Genomic DNA, 14,947 nt, shown 5'->3' on the forward strand with positions numbered 1-14,947 from the left:
TGGAAGCGGTCTTTTGAGCACTCATATGACCACCACAAGGGGATGAGTGGCACATTGAGAGCACATCTTGGAATTCTTCATTAGGAACACATCTTCTCAAGAGTCCATCCACCCCTCTCTTCAACAACATGGGGTCATCCCATATATACTTCTTTGCTTCATGCTTGAGCTTTCTATGTTGTTGAGGAGTGAAATCCGGAGGTATGGCACTACAAGCCAAGTAGCTCACAATATCCGCATACCAAGGCTCCGATTTTGCCTCAAGAGCATATAAGACATCATCCATTAGGGCATCTTCAATTGGCAAATCGTCTTCATGTATTCTTGCAGCTCCTAACCTAGAGAGGTGGTCCGCCACCACGTTCTCGGCTCCCTTCTTATCTCTCATTTCGTAATCAAAATCTTGAAGGACCAACACCCATCTCAACAACCTCGGTTTGGCCTCCTTCTTACTTATCAAATATTTGAGAGCCGAGTGATCGGTATACACTATTGTCCTAGAACCAATGAGGTAGGTTCTAAACTTCTCAAATGAGTGGATAACCGCCAAAAACTCTTTTTCGGTAGTTGTATAATTTCGTTGGGCATCATTGAGAGTCTTGGACAAATAGTATATAACGTGAAGTTTCCCATCCTTTCTTTGTCCCAGAACCGATCCAATGGCCCCGTCGCTTGCATCGCACATTAGCTCGAATGGTAGAGACCAATCCGGTCCTCGGACTACAGGGGCGGTGCAAAGGGCCTTTTTCAACCTGCAAAATGACTCATGACAAGCTTCATCAAATACAAATTCTTTATCCTGTTGCAAGAGAGATGTGAGAGGCTTAGCAATCAAAGAGAAATCTTTTGATGAAGCGGCGGTAAAAGCCGGCATGACCAAGGAAGGACCTCACTTCTCTCACATTTGTGGGAGGAGGAAGCTTCTCGATCATCAATCAACCTTCGCACCATCGACTTCGATGCCCGCTTGGGAGATTTTATGGCCAAGAACAATGCCGTTTTCCACCATGAAGTGGCATTTCTCCCAATTGAGCACCAAGTTGGCACTCTCACACCTTTCTAAACAACGAGATAAATTCATTAGGCACTGCTCATACGTGCCTCCACCAACGGAAAAATCATCCATAAAAACTTCCATTTCTTCCTCGATCATTTCACTAAAAATTGACATCATGCATCTTTGGAAGGTGGCCGGGGCATTACAAAGACCAAAAGGCATCCTACGGTAAGCAAAAGTTCCGTAGGGACAAGTGAAAGTGGTCTTTTCTTGATCTTTTGGGTCAATTGGGATTTGGAAGAATCCCGAATAACCATCAAGAAAGCAATAAAAAGCATGCTTTGTAAGCCTCTCAAGCATTTGATCGATGAACGGTAATGGAAAATGGTCTTTGGAAGTGTTGGCATTTAATTGGCGGTAATCAATACACATGCGCCAACCCGTAACAAGCCGAGTTGGGACCAATTGTTGCTTATCATTGATCATTACCGTCATACCTCCCTTTTTCGGCACTACTTGAACCGGGGATACCCAATCACTATGAGCGATTGGATAGATGATCCCTGCTTCAAGTAGCTTGGAAACTTCCTTTCTCACAACCTCTTGCATGGAAGGATTAAGTTTCCTTTGCCGTTGCCTACACGGCTTAGCACCCTCCTCTAAATCGATCTTATGCATGCATAGGGAGGGGCTTATACCTTTGAGATCATCAAGAGTATAACCCAAAGCCTTCCTATGCATTTTCAAAACATTAAGCAATGAGGAGGTTTGCTCTTCCGTGAGGTTAGCATTGATAATGACCGGAAAAGTATCATTAACATCCAAAAAGACATACCTCAAGCCCGAAGGTAGAGGTTTCAATTCTACCTTCGGAGCTACCTTACCATTGGAGATTTCCTCCTCTTCTACTTGGAAGACTTCATACGGTTGGGGCATCTCTTGGTCGGGGGTTGTCTCTTCTTTCTCATCAAGCATTTCCTCATATAATTGCATCTCCTTTTGATCACCTACCTCATTCTCATTCAACAAAACATTCTCAAGTAGATCATTAGAAGCATGCATATAAGGGTATCTAAACTCATTCATCAAGTTTTCAATTGTATCTATTCTAAAACATTCATTGTCAGAGGAAGGTTGTCTCATCACCTTATTCAAATCAAATTCGATAGAATCATTGTCAACCTTCAAGGTCATCTTGCCTTCTTTGACATCAATAATTGCTTTAGAGGTAGCTAGGAATGGCCTACCCAAGATTATAGGAATTCTTTCATCTTCATCCATTTCAAGAACATAAAAGTCCACCGGAAAAGTGAACTTACCGACTCTAAGGGGTATGTCCTCTACTTTCCCTATAGGCAATTTTGTGGACCTATCTGCTAATTGGAGGGTGATGTTTGTAGGTGAAAGGTTTCCCACATTAAGCTTTTGGTAGACCGAGAAAGGCATTAAACTCACACTAGCACCTAGGTCACACAAAGCTTTCCCCAAATGAACTTCATTGATAGAACAAGGGATGGAAAAACTACCGGGATCTTGCAATTTAGTTGGTAGCTTACTGGAGAGAATAGCACTACAATTTGCGGTTAAGCTAACGGTTTCAACTTCTCTCCTTCCATTCAGGAGGTCTTTTAGGAATTTAGAGTAGTGTGGCATCTCTTTCATAGCATCCACAAAGGGTATAGAAACATGCAAGCTCTTTACTACATCTAAAAATTTTCCAAATTGGACATCAAGCCTAGACCTAGCAAATCTTTGGGGAAAAGGCAACCTCTCATTCCTAGGTTGGAGATTAAGGGGTAAAGATGTTTGATCTTTGGTGCTCTCCTTTTCGAGTTCCTTCTCTTTCTCTTTCTCACCCCTCTCATTCTTTCCGGCACTTCCCTCTAGAATCTCATTCTCTCTTGATGATTCATCCTCAACCTCAAGTCCTATCCTCACATCGGGACTCTTCTCAACATTTAGTTCACTCTCAAGGATCTTCCCACTTCTAGTAGTAATGGCATACATAGACTTGGGGTTGACACCTTGACTAGGTAAAGAAGAAGATGAAGAAGGAGGATGAAGAACTTGGTTGGGCAATTTGAGAGATTTGGGTCTCAAGCATTTTCATGTGTGCCTTGATTTGTTTCTTTTCTTCCTCTTGACTCTTATTATGGTTTTCTTGATTTTTAATGAAATTTTGAAGCATAGCCATCATAGGATCAGGAGGGGCTTCTATTTGGAGGGGTTGAGTAGGGGGAATTTGAGAATGGGGCCTTACTTGGTCAAAACCGGGGGGTCTACTATTTTGTGAGAAAGTAGAAGCATTTTGAGGTCTATTACCCCGGAACCCTGATTGGAATTAAAACGTTGTTGGTTGTTGGAATAGTGTTGTTGGTTTTGATTCCAATTGGGTCTTTGGTTTGAGTAACTTCTTCCATTGTAATTGGAAGAGTTTCCCCTACCTTGGCCTTGGTTATCATAACCACCACCACTTTGATTCCATTGACTTTGATTCCAACCTTGGTTTTGATTCCAACTACGGTTTGGGTTTTGATTCCAATTTGGTCGCATTCCATTATTTCCCTCACGGGGCACAAAATTCATGGCATTAACATCTTCAACATTATCATCATTTTCATGGGGAGGGGGACCTTCACTTATGGACATACATTGTTGAGAATTATGATCATAGCCTCCACATATATCACAAAACATACAACCAGGAGGCATGGCATTGTAATTAGAGGGAGAAGAAGTAGAAGGATTCATACCATGGCCTCCCTTGGGAGAAGGGGAGGAAGCATTTTGGGAACTTGATTTCATGAACTCCTCCATTTGTTTCGCCATCTTTGCCATTTGGTTGGAAAGATTTGTGATGGCATTGGTTTGCTCGACGGAATGTACCGTTCCTTTGCTAGAAGTGGCTTCCCTCTCACCTTCGTACCAATCCTCATAATTGCGCACAACTTCTTCTATGATACTCTCCACTTCATCTTCCCTTTTGTTCATGATTGGGCCTCCGGCTCCGGCATCAAGGCTAGTCTTACTTTGAGGGGAGAGTCCTCCGTAGAATGTTTGGAGAACTTGCCAATTAGGAATCCCATGGTGTGGGCATTGCCTTTGTAATTCTTTGAATCTCTCCCATGCCTCACAAAGAGACTCTCCACCTCTTTGGCGGAAACTTTGAATCTTTGAGCGAGCCTCGGCGGTTTTCTTGTGATTGTAAAACCTTCCTAGGAACGCCGTAGTTACCTCATTCCAAGTCGTGAGGGAACCGGGAGGAACATCCTTGTTCAACCAATGTTCCGCCGCTCCCATGAGTGAGAACGGAAACATCTTCAATCTTATGTACTCTTGGGACACCCCGTTGATCTTGATAGTGTCACAATACTTGAGAAATTCTTTGAGATGCTCATGGGGATTCTCAAATTTCCCACCGGTAAATTGCCTCTTCTCTATCATTGAAATGAAATTAGGCTTTATCTCGAAATTGTTCGCTTGAGTGGTGGGGGCTAAGATCCCACTTTGTGAGGCATAAGGTTCGGGTGCTCCAAGTTGCTTTAGTGACCTTTGATCACCCATGCTTTGTTGATTATGGTATTGGGCAAATGGGTTGGGAGTTAAACCTGCAAATGATTCACGATCCTCACTAGAAGAGGGTGAAGGAGTAGGAGAGCTACTAACTTCCTCTTGGAAAGGGTTTTCCACACTATCCCTAATTTCCCTCCTCAATTGAGCAAGGGTGCGCTCCAGCTCTGGGTCTATGGGCGCCAAAGGACTAGAACTTCGTTGCCTCTGCGCATATACAAAGCTAAGTAGAAAGTGAGCACTGACAAGCAAGGAGTAGTAGGAAAATTAAACAAGTGAACTAGTCTCAACGAAGGGATAAACGTACAATGGAAACCGTGTCCCCGGCAACTGTTGGACCGTCTGGTGACAGGCGGTATTTTAGGTCGTCACTAAGACACCTCTATCAAATGATATTTGTAGTCCTAAACATGCAACTAAAAGAGTATAGAGGCAAGTTAAGGGTCGAACACAGGGAAACGATTAAGCACCGCTATTTATCTCCTAATGTTAATCTAATTCGATCAAGAAGTGTGGTGGGTAAAGTAATGACTAAAGGGGATAGAACAACAATTAAAATAGGTACTAGGGGGAAGGATCAAACATGCTTTGATTTCAACGAAGTTAGGCATCGGAAAATAGGTTTACATGTAACCCAAGCGACTCATACAAGGCAATATCAAGAATACTCTCCAATCACCTATCGGGATTAAGAGCCTTCCTAGCTAACATACGCTCACACTATCGTCGTAAGGCATACAAGCTAAGGTCATGCAATAATCAATCACCTAATGACTATTCCTAAATCGCACTATCGTCACGATTTAGTTCACGTCATTCAACCACAACATGCATATGGCCATAAACATGGAGTGACTAATAAGTATAAGCACAAGGAAGATTTAATCACAAATATTCCAAATTAACCTAGCCTAACATACATCAAACTCAAAGTATATCTTCACCAAACCCCTAGCAACAAGAAACTACTCACTAGTCATAACTACAACTACAATCATGCTAAGCAACATTATAACCAATGAAATGGTAAGAAAGACAAAGTTTTTTCAACTAAATTAACAAGAGTAGAAGCTTTAATCATAAAAGCAAGAGACAATAGAGAAATATACCAAAACCTTCATTGAAATCCAAATAAAGAGCCACACATCATTCAATCTTCAATCTCCAAGCTTGACCATACATCAATGTTGCAAAATTACTTCTTCAAAAACTAAAAGTAAAACTAATGTTGATAGACAATGAGAATTACACTAAAAGCTATATGATTGTTCAATACAAAATTTCTCTATCAAAGACCTAGGAAATTGATATTTTTGAGCTCTCCCCTTGGGTTTCTATGCTGGCCTTTTTTTTTATCTTTTCCCCCCTTTTAACTTGGGCTGAAATCGGGATTTGAATCAGCAGCAGAGAGGCGCGCCCGCGCCCAACAGTGGCGCGCCCGCGCGTTAAATGATGGCGCGGCCGCTCCTAGAAATGCGCGCCCGCTCCAAAGAGGGTATTTAATGGTTGATCCCGCTCATCAGCGCGCCCGCGCTCTCTATAGATGCGCGCCCGCTCCTTTGGTTGCGCGCCCGCGCCATTCGTCTGGTTTGGACTTCTTCCTGTTTTGCCCTTATCCCTTCCATCTCTGAATCAACAGCATACGCCTGCAATCATGGAACAGGAAGGCAAGGCGTGATACAACGAAAGGGGAGGGGAGTATAGACTACCTAAACCACATGAATACACATTACGCGCCACAAAGGTAGAATACTCGAAATAGGAGGATCATAGCAAAAACATACTAAAATGAACTGAATTATTACTAAAACTACTAGAAAAGACTATCCTAAGAGCGACATAAATGTCACTCATCAAATTCCCCAAGCTAGACCTTTGCTCGTCCTCGAGCAAAGCTAAAGGCAAAGAAGATTGAGAAACGATTATCCAAACACAAGCAATATAAATAAAAATAAAATAAAATAAAATAAAATAGAATAAAATAAAAAGAGGGGGGAAGGAATTTACACTAACTCACTTTCGTAGGAATCACGGTTGTTTTTAACATAAACAACAAGCCATTTAAACCTCAAAGTCGCCAATGAGGACGAGTATGCTCTCGTGGGGGTTTCCAAAGAGTTTAACCCACAACTCTTGGCGACATGCTCAAGACAAACCAAAACAAAGGAGCAAATAAAGAAGAAAATCAACTACAAACAAGCATAGATGGATGACAATCTTTCTAGGTACTAAGAGTAAACACATTTTTGGATGCCAATGGTTGATTGAAAGATAAGTTATTCTAAGCATAGAGAACTCTAATATGCTCCACTCCACCCGCATTCCATACATTCTTACCGCGTTCCCTCATCTGGATTCAAATCCACCCTTCAAGGTAGTATCTCATGACTCCACGAAGGAGCCGGAACAAATGAAACAAGGGTGACCCGACATCTTACCAAGTCATGCTCTCTCCATATGCTTGAAATCTAGCTCCCTCCACCGACTAGTGACTCAACCAATCCAAGTTAAAAGGACTTAGGGTTGTAATGCAGGCTAGGAGGTAAGGGTGAGGAAAGAAATAAATAAATAAATAAATAAAAAAAATAAGTATAAATGAAAATTTGGTGGTAAATCCTAATTGTGAAGCAGAAGATGTCGCCAATTCTCATAACAAAGTAGAATATCACCAATTTCCAAACAAAATACATCTTCCCCCAAGCTTATTCAGCACAAACTCACAAAAGTATATACAAAATGCGTAGAACCTCTCCCCCAAGCTTGAAATGAGCAGTGCCCTCAATGCTCAAACTATATACCTTTTTTTTTTTTTTTTTTTTTTTTTTTTTTTTTTTTTTTTTTTTTTTAGAGGAACTTCCATTGTCCTGCTTGTTATTTCAAATTCCACACCATCACCTTGCAACTTTCCGATTTTAAATCATTACAAACTATCATGTCTCAAACTTCACAAGTCATTGGGCGAAAAGTGAAACAAAAGGTCATGGGGTTTGAATGTGTTTATGAACAAAGAGGTGCAGGCTCAATCATGGCTAGCAAGGGGCAAACGCAAAAAGAAAAAAAAAATATAATTTATCAAGAAGCAACAAAAGGAAAGATAAACCTAGAAAAGCAAAATAGTCACCGAAGAAAATGCTTTTATCGTCCTTAGATATAGTTCGGTCGATCTCGGGTAGCTAGACAACAAGTTCTCGATCGAAGCATGCCTTGGTAAGGATCCTAAGCCGCTCATACAATAAGTGGTGGAGGCTTGAACAATAAATGACATGGGTTACAAAAACTACCTTTAGGGCTTTAAATCCCCCAAAGAGGGCAACGCCATCTTACCACAAACAAGTGAATTTGGGTTCGGTGGGCCTTACGAGTTCTAGCAACTACCTTAGCATAGACATATCTTAGAGTCAACCAATGGCAATCCAAGAACGCGGAAACTCTTAATCCTTAGGAATAAAGACATTCAAGAACGCAAGTCAAATAATTTTTTTTTTTTTTTTTTTTTTTTTTTTTTTTTTTTTTCTTTCGCTATAAACTAATCTACCCTTGACAAAATTTCTAGATCTTCACCAAAATCAACATTACGTCAAAATCATCAAGCCGTAAATACATACCTGCACTGGTGAATCGCCATGTTGGCGAATACCAGTAATCATCATTATCGACAGAGAAACGGGGGGCGGACTCAGCGGTATCCATCAAACCGAGAGAAGCGTCCCCAAAGCAGCATCATCATCAAAAAATCATATCAAAAACTCATCAACAGGATTAGTGAACAGGGGCAAGTCAACCAAAGAAAACAGTCATGTAACTCAGTAGAATCAGCAGCATGAAGGTACAGGGAAACAATGAAAGACCGGCAGGCGAGCAAGTAAGAATCCCAACCAAGTCACTCCCTACCAAGAGTATATCTCCAACTCATCAAAATAAGCGTACAAAAACAGGGAGAGAGATATACTCAAGGGCGCAGCCTACTGGCCACTAGAGCCGGGCTCACTAGGTGAGCCAGACCGACGTGGCGGCTCGTCATAAGTGAAGCCACTAGGGGGGCCGAAAAGGCCCAACCACCGTCAAAGCCCGGCGGCCAACCGTAGTGACCTCTGTAAAGATCCTCTTGCCAACTAGGCAAAGGATCAGAGGGAGTGTCCTCGGATTGAGAGTACAGAGGGCGGGGTGATCAGGATGTGCATAGGGGTACGCAGGGTCCCCTCTAAAGTCACACCCGCCGGGCACACGATAATCGTACTGCCCGTCCTCTGGGAAGCTGCGGAGCTCCCTACTAGGCTCGGAAGGACCTTGCCAGTAGGGATAAGTGGGGAGATTGTCCCCCCCAAGAAGGAACAGGGCCGTGCTGAGGCGGCCAATTGGGGTAGTTCACGGGGGGCAATCTCTCCTCTATCCACAGCGGAGTCATAGAGGGCCTGCTGCTGCAGATGGTGGCCTTGCTGTGACTCATAAATTGCCTGCAACTGCCTAGCTATATCAGATAGCTGAAAATGTACCTGTACCTGCGGGTTGCTGGGTAAACGGCTGCTGCTGCTGCTCCTCCTGAACCTCCTCCTCATTACCATTTCAACCTCATCGTCCCCATCGACATCGGGCACTCGCCCGCTATCTCTCAAAACTCTCCACACATTAGGGGACTGACGCGTGAGAGAAGTGAAGTGAGGCTTGGGGAGGAAACAATGGTGGGCTCCTCTAACTAGCCACCTAAAAGCATTGGGGTTCGCCGTGGGGGTAATAAAATCAGAACGGCGAAGCTGGTCCAAATCAAGGTAAATATCCCCACTACTACCTACGGCCGTGCATAGAGGTAGAAGGTCAGTGTAACCTAATTTGGTGGCCAGTCTAGTGACCATCGCCCCGCAGTGTATGTCCCCTGGCTTTTTCCCCTTTGCTATGGCTTGGGAGGTTTGTATGAAGAGGAAACCCAAATTCAACCTCCGAGCATGCTCTGGCTTTGTGGCTATCCATAGGCAAAGGACCTCTTCCTTAGTCAGCTTCCTAGGTCCTGCTTAGGAATGATAGAATACCCTAATAAACGGTGTAGGATCCTAAGGGCAGGGTGCCAAATCTCACTGGCTAAGGAAGTCCGGGTGTAAAACTCATTTTTGCCTGAAATGGAACGCCACCAAGCGTACTCACTATACTCCCCAAAGCTCTCATATAGAGGGTAGTGAATGTCGGCATCGGGTGAAGGTCGAGGGCTCGGTTGAACTCTGCCAATGACATGGTGTGGGGGTTGTTGAAGAGTTGGAAAGAAATTCGATAGTCGTTATTTTCTAGACTATCCACTTGAAAAGACGAGAAAAACTCTAATGTGGGTTCTTTGTAGGTCATGAATGAGGAGTTTATGAATGACCCTAATCGAAGGTTGTCAAAAAGAATCCACAAATCATCATTAATACCGAGTTTTATCATGTCTCCACGATGGTAGTGTCTAGAAGGTCGCAACTTACGTTTTTTGCATTTCCGAGTGTATGGAGGAGTGGCTTTTGTGTAAAAATTTTAGGGTGGGTAAGGCATTGGGTTGGTCTGACTCTTGGTTTTGGGACGATTGTCCCGACTTTGCAGTTTTTCTCTTCTTCCCAATTCTTAGACTCATGACTGCCCACCTCTTTTTTTTTTTTTTTTTTTTTTTTCACTCCTTTTCGAAGCCAACTCCGGCTATTTCCACCCTTAACCTCCACAAAACTACAATGTACCTGTTCACAAGCAATAATAATCCAACCACGCAACGAATATAGCCTAAGATACTAATCAACAACAACAAGTTCAACAGAATCCAGCAATAATTTCAACAATAATCAACCAAATTTCGCTAATAACCTAAGATAATCAAAATCCTTACTTAAAATTAATCCAAGAGAATAATTAACTAAGGAGATCGAATACCTTTACCTTTATGCGGAAGATTGCTGTTTTGGTGTCGATTTGGTGAAGGATTTGAGTAGGAAGGGGGGGGGGGGTTCGTTGCGGTTGTGCCCTTGATGCCCAATTGCTACCTTTGAAGATGAACAAACGGAGAGGATGATTGATTGAAGCTTGAGGATGATTGATGTGGTTTATATTTTGAGAATGATTGATTTATGAAGGTGGAAGAAGATGATCTTGGCTATGGTGGTGAGGAGCGGCCGCGAAGAGAGAGAAAGGCAAAGAGGGTTTGGTTTATGTTTGTGAGGATTTGGAAATTGCGGGAATATAAGAAGCCACCGTATTTTTTTTTTGATAACCAGAAAGGCGCGCCCGCTCCCGATTAAGGCGCGCCCGCTCCTTAAAGAAAACGCGAGCCGCTCCTATATCGCGCCTAAATCGCTCCAACTTCCTGGAAATCAGAAAAACTACAGCGCGCCCGCGCTAATAATAGACGCGCCCGCGCCTTCTTTAAAACGCGAGCCGCTCTGCAATCGCGGCCAAATCGCTCCTGCCTCCTGGAATGGAAGTAATTTTCAAGCGTATACCAGGCGCACCCGCGAAGAAACCAGGCGCGCCCGCACCTTACTGCTCATGCGGGCCGCGCTTCAGCCGCGATAAAATCGCTCCAACTCCCTGGAATTGGAGAATTTACATTCACAAAAACGGCGCGCCCGCGATGAAACCTGGCGCGCCCGCGCCTTACTGCTGTTGCGGATCGCGCTTCAGCCGCGATAAAATCGCTCCAACTCCCTAGAATTGGAGAAATTTTCATTCATAAAAATTGCGCGCCCGCGACGAAACCAGGCGCGCCCGCGCTTTAATGCTGCTGCGGATCGCGCTACAGCCGCGTTCAAATCGCGCTGAGGTTCTGTTTCTTTAGAATTCATCCGAGCACAAATTTCAAAATTCCTCTCTTTTTAAATTTTTCTGCTTTGCTCTTGCCTTTCTTTCCTCGTGGACACACGCAATCACGCCTGCATCAGAATTGATTGGGAAGAGCGTTAGGTGGATTAGTTCAAGCGATTTGAAAGAAAATAAAATCAAAGAGGTTAGAAACCGGGTTGCCTCCCGTAAGCGCTTCTTTAACGTCACTAGCTTGACGTACTTCACACGGAATCATGGTGATTTGGAAACATCAATGAGAGATAAATTTTCTGGCTTCTCAATTAGCTGACCCTCATAGTATGGCTTGAGACGCTGCCCATTCACTTTGAACGGAGGGTACTTGTCATTGAAAATCTCAACCGAGCCATAAGGAAAGGTTTTGGACACTTGAAATGGACCGCTCCATCTAGATCTCAATTTCCCGGGGAAGAGCTTGAGTCTTGAATTGTAGAGCAGGACCTTTTGTCCTTCCACAAATTCCTTCTTGGAAATTCGAGCATCGTGCCATGCCTTGGTTCTTGCTTTGTAGAGGCTTGCACTGTCATATGCATTCATTCTCAGCTCTTCCAACTCATGAAGCTCTAGAAGCCTTTGCTCACCCGCAATGTGGAGATCAAAGTTGATTTGCTTGATTGCCCAATGCGTTCGGTGCTCCATCTCTACGGGTAAATGGCAATTCTTCCATAAACAAGCTTATAGGGGGTAGTCCCTATAGGAGTCTTGAAGGCGGTCCTATATGCCCACAATGAATCAATGAGCTTACTGGACCAATCCTTCCTTGTTCTAGCAACAGTCTTCTCTAAGATGACTTTTAACTCCCTATTTGTGACCTCCGCTTGACCACTTGTTTGGGGGTGGTAAGCAAGGCCTCGCTTGTGAGATACACCGTACTTTGAAAGAAGCTTGTTGAATGCATGGTGCTTGAAGTGTGAGCCTCCATCACTTATGATTGCCTTAGGAACACCGAATCTTGGGAAGATGACTTTCTTGAACAAATTGATGACCACCCTTGAGTCGTTGGTGGGAGATGCCACGGCTTCCGCCCATTTGGAGACATAATCAACGGCAACTAGAATGTGCCGGTTTCCTTGGGATGAGATGAAAGGGCCCATGAAGTCAATTGCCCAAACATCAAAGATTTCAAGTTCAAGAATAGGATTTTGGGGCATCTCATCGCGCCGTGATATGTTCCCTGTCCTTTGGCACCTATCACAAGTCTTAACAAATTGCCAAGCATCTTTGAATAGAGACGGCCAAAAGAGCATACATTGCAAAACCTTGGAAGCGGTCTTTTGAGCACTCATATGACCACCACAAGGGGATGAGTGGCACATTGAGAGCACATCTTGGAATTCTTCATTAGGAACACATCTTCTCAAGAGTCCATCCACCCCTCTCTTCAACAACATGGGGTCATCCCATATATACTTCTTTGCTTCATGCTTGAGCTTTCTATGTTGTTGAGGAGTGAAATCCGGAGGTATGGCACTACAAGCCAAGTAGTTCACAATATCCGCATACCAAGGCTCCGATTTTACCTCAAGAGCATATAAGACATCATCCATTAGGGCATCTTCAATTGGCAAATCGTCTTCATGTATTCTTGCAGCTCCTAACCTAGAGAGGTGGTCCGCCACCACGTTCTCGGCTCCCTTCTTATCTCTCATTTCGTAATCAAAATCTTGAAGGACCAACACCCATCTCAACAACCTCGGTTTGGCCTCCTTCTTACTTATCAAATATTTGAGAGCCGAGTGATCGGTATACACTATTGTCCTAGAACCAATGAGGTAGGTTCTAAACTTCTCAAATGAGTGGATAACCGCCAAAAACTCTTTTTCGGTAGTTGTATAATTTCGTTGGGCATCATTGAGAGTCTTGGACAAATAGTATATAACGTGAAGTTTCCCATCCTTTCTTTGTCCCAGAACCGATCCAATGGCCCCGTCGCTTGCATCGCACATTAGCTCGAATGGTAGAGACCAATCCGGTCCTCGGACTACGGGGGCGGTGCAAAGGGCCTTTTTCAACCTGCAAAATGACTCATGACAAGCTTCATCAAATACAAATTCTTTATCCTGTTGCAAGAGAGATGTGAGAGGCTTATCAATCAAAGAGAAATCTTTGATGAAGCGGCGGTAAAAGCCGGCATGACCGAGGAAGGACCTCACTTCTCTCACATTTGTGGGAGGAGGAAGCTTCTCGATCACATCAACCTTCGCACCATCGACTTCGATGCCCGCTTGGGAGATTTTATGGCCAAGAACAATGCCGTTTTCCACCATGAAGTGGCATTTCTCCCAATTGAGCACCAAGTTGGCACTCTCACACCTTTCTAAACAACGAGATAAATTCATTAGGCACTGCTCATACGTGCCTCCACCAACGGAAAAATCATCCATAAAAACTTCCATTTCTTCCTCGATCATTTCACTAAAAATTGACATCATGCATCTTTGGAAGGTGGCCGGGGCATTACAAAGACCAAAAGGCATCCTACGGTAAGCAAAGGTTCCGTAGGGACAAGTGAAAGTGGTCTTTTCTTGATCTTTTGGGTCAATTGGGATTTGGAAGAATCCCGAATAACCATCAAGAAAGCAATAAAAAGCATGCTTTGTAAGCCTCTCAAGCATTTGATCGATGAACGGTAATGGAAAATGGTCTTTGGAAGTGTTGGCATTTAATTGGCGGTAATCAATACACATGCGCCAACCCGTAACAAGCCGAGTTGGGACCAATTGTTGCTTATCATTGATCATTACCGTCATACCTCCCTTTTTCGGCACTACTTGAACCGGGGATACCCAATCACTATGAGCGATTGGATAGATGATCCCTGCTTCAAGTAGCTTGGAAACTTCCTTTCTCACAACCTCTTGCATGGAAGGATTAAGTTTCCTTTGCCGTTGCCTACACGGCTTAGCACCCTCCTCTAAATCGATCTTATGCATGCATAGGGAGGGGCTTATACCTTTGAGATCATCAAGAGTATAACCCAAAGCCTTCCTATGCATTTTCAAAACATTAAGCAATGAGGAGGTTTGCTCTTCCGTGAGGTTAGCATTGATAATGACCGGAAAAGTATCATTAACATCCAAAAAGACATACCTCAAGCCCGGAGGTAGAGGTTTCAATTCTACTTTCGGAGCTACCTTACCATTGGAGATTTCCTCCTCTTCTACTTGGAAGACTTCATACGGTTGGGGCATCTCTTGGTCGGGGGTTGTCTCTTCTTTCTCATCAAGCATTTCCTCATATAATTGCATCTCCTTTTGATCACCTACCTCATTCTCATTCAACAAGACATTCTCAAGTAGATCATTAGAAGCATGCATATAAGGGTATCTAAACTCATTCATCAAGTATTCAATTGTATCTATTCTAAAACATTCATTGTCAGAGGAAGGTTGTCTCATCACCTTATTCAAATCAAATTCGATAGAATCATTGTCAACCTTCAAGGTCATCTTGCCTTCTTTGACATCAATAATTGCTTTAGAGGTAGCTAGGAATGGCCTACCCAAGATTATAGGAATTCTTTCATCTTCATCCATTTCAAGAACATAAAAGTCCACCGGAAAAGTGAAC

The 14,947-nt window shown here is 43.4% G+C and overlaps 1 pseudogene; it reads right to left on the reverse strand.

The window, feature by feature from the left end:
• The window catches only part of LOC110695024, a 6,258-nt pseudogene extending 3,226 nt beyond the window's left edge, over positions 1-3,032 (reverse strand).
• Positions 3,033-14,947: the final 11,915 nt, after the last annotated feature.

Source organism: Chenopodium quinoa, unplaced genomic scaffold (assembly GCF_001683475.1).
Source record: "Chenopodium quinoa cultivar QQ74 unplaced genomic scaffold, ASM168347v1, whole genome shotgun sequence".
Lineage (NCBI taxonomy): Eukaryota > Viridiplantae > Streptophyta > Magnoliopsida > Caryophyllales > Amaranthaceae > Chenopodium > Chenopodium quinoa.